Source organism: Apis dorsata, unplaced genomic scaffold (genome assembly GCF_000469605.1).
Source record: "Apis dorsata unplaced genomic scaffold, Apis dorsata 1.3 scaffold_365, whole genome shotgun sequence".
NCBI lineage: Eukaryota > Metazoa > Arthropoda > Insecta > Hymenoptera > Apidae > Apis > Apis dorsata.
Window position 1 is genome coordinate 901,489 of NW_006263630.1, and position 2,770 is coordinate 904,258.

Sequence of the window (2,770 nt, forward strand, 5' to 3'; positions counted from 1 at the left end):
TACGGAGGGACAGTCGATATTCTTCGCTTCCCTTTATTCTCACTCTAATTGTTCGCAACTATCGATCGTTAGTCGATAACGAGCGTGGAAGAGATTAAATCACACGCATCCGTGAACCATATGTTGTTAGAGCGGCACAACATTGCGATAGTTCGTTGAACTGTGACGTTGATAAACGATATCGTGAAATATTTTCGTTAACAGGTTTCGCTTTGCTAGTTACGAAATTATCATTATTGGAAACTGGGAAGAAGATTTTAGAATTTTTATTTTATTTCTAATGACAATTTGATATTTGAATTTTTTGCTTTCTTAATTTTGCAAGGCTCCCCTTGTAATTCTCGTCTTCAATGATCGTTTATCGAAATTTGAGCTTATCGATCTTTCGCCTGTGACAAATAAATATTCAAATTACGAAGACAAGGATACTTGATCGAAACTATCAGATTTTCAATTAATTGAAGTTTGATGTACACGATAAACTTATACTCTACTCAATTTATCATTTAGGCGAGAAGAATAATCGTGAGTCGGGTGAATCGATCTGAGAAATAAATTAATATGAAAAATATGAAAAATACGTTTCGTATTTCAATTCAACAAAAGTTTTGCATAAAATAAATTTTAGAACAAACAACGTTCCTCCTCGCAGTTTCCGTCAAACGACAAAGGGGGGAAATAGCTATGAAGAGAAACCCTGAAGGACGGTCGCCGCGTTTAAAAAACTGGGTCAACTTCATTGCCGAGCAAAGAATCAAATTCATTAAACGCCCGATGTAATAAACGTTAAAAAACAAACGTCGTTTCCGGTCACTCCATCCCTCTGAAATTCTCCTCTGAATTATATCCCGAGCAATTCTGAATTGCCTTTGGGATAACATCGTTGAGTCTACTACTTCCTAGTGGAACACGCCCGTTTTCTACGAGAAGCGTCGAATTGTGAGCAATTTCCCGAGCAATTCACCTAACAAGTACTCTCCATGAAAGGAGAGCCGTTCGTGAATACCAAAAAACTTCCTTTCTTAACCCCTTGGAATGCTAAGTTTTACCCAAATGTAAAGAACCTGTTTAATTTTAATTTTAATTCCGCGCACAAAACTCCTCGTCCTCTCTAACCGTTGCTTATCCGATATTCGTTAGTGAAAACGAGCGGAGACAACCTATCCGGAATTTGAATTTAAACGTGGCCATTTAGATGTGAAATGTGAAAATGAAATATATCGGTAAAGAGGAGGAATTCAATGTCTTATTCTTCATAACGTTCTTAATGATATTTGGGACGATGCATTGTCCGAGATGAAGAGCACAAGAAATGTTTTCACACGAAAAGTCTCCTCTTGAACAATTTCAACATGAACAAATGATAATCAAAGCGAACGGAAAAAATTTGATTCCATGCATGTATTAATTAAATTGATTAGGAAAATAGAGAATCCGTATTTACAAAAGTATTAATAATTTCCATTGAAAATAATTGGATAAATACACATACAGAATATTAAATTAAGTCGAGTTTATATTTAAGATTGGACTGGAATCAAAGTCGACTGACCTCAAATTGTTCAAAATCTCCCGTGTAAACTAAATTTCAATCATGTAAAATAAACTGTCTCGGGGTTTATTGACTCGGTCAACCGATTAAAAAGTTACCTAAATATAAATTCAACGTAATCGATACCGAGAAAAATAAAATTTCTAAAAAAGAATCAATCCTATCTCGTTAACAAATGATTAAAGATCCTCTTATATTTACACCACCATAACTTCTAATATTAATTATTGCACCATTTCATTGATAATATTTTACTGATCAAATATATTGTTCGTGCACAAATGAACGTTATATCAGAATTATTATTCCCATCTCGTCGTTTCTATCTTATACAAGCTATTCTCTATCTCCACTAAAGAAGATACCAATTCTCGTATTACCAGTACATAACACTTCGAGATATGTTGCTTCGACTTGTTCATACTCGGTCGCCAATGTTCCTTGAAATTACCTCACGAATCTGAAATATTCCAACGTATATGATGTTTATAAATAATTAAAATTTCTATGCCAGTATTTTATAGTGTAATAACTCGATACATGCATGATATTACTCGAATCTCGTCGATCCTTTTCCACCCTCTTCATCGATCTATCCACCTGTTACCCGAACGCACAACAGCTAAAACGCAATAAAGGAAAGAGAGGAAAGATGGGAATAGGTTGGACACATAGGTAGGAAGGGGGGAGTTGGCAGCTTTTGTGCCGGTTCGATAGCCCGTGCAAAGCAAACAAGCCTACGGGACACGAAACAGAGTCTACGACGCGGAAGCGGGGCCGGCTTCCGTCCAATGGACTTTCCTCCTTTCGTTCACGGGATGTCGAGCACCGTCATTACGTCGTATGCAGACTGCTGGCCTTAGCACGAGTCCAACCCCTGCCAAGGCACAGAGGAGAAACAGGCCAGAGAATACGCGAGGGGACAGAGCCAGAGAAGATTTTTCGAATGCAAATTTTATTCCGTTTCCTTCCTCTCTCTCTCTCTCTCTCCCTCTCTTTCTTCTTCGATTTCACCGCTCAACCTTCCTTCCTTCCACTGCGACTCTTTTCAAACTGCTCCTGCTTCCAACGATCCCGCGGGATCGTCTTTACGCATCGTCGGTCAACTCGAGTTATCGTGGATCATTCATGCTACCCAACCACATCGTGGAAGGGAAAAACAGGAGAGAGAGAGAGAGAGAGAGAGAGAGAGAGAGAGAGAGAGAGAGAGAGAGAGAG

At 38.3% G+C, this 2,770-nt stretch overlaps 1 protein-coding gene across 3 annotated transcripts in view; it reads right to left on the reverse strand.

Moving 5' to 3' along the window:
• The window catches only part of LOC102673299 (discoidin domain-containing receptor 2), a 234,385-nt gene that overhangs the window by 123,171 nt on the left and 108,444 nt on the right, over window positions 1–2,770 (reverse strand). The window lies entirely within an intron of this gene.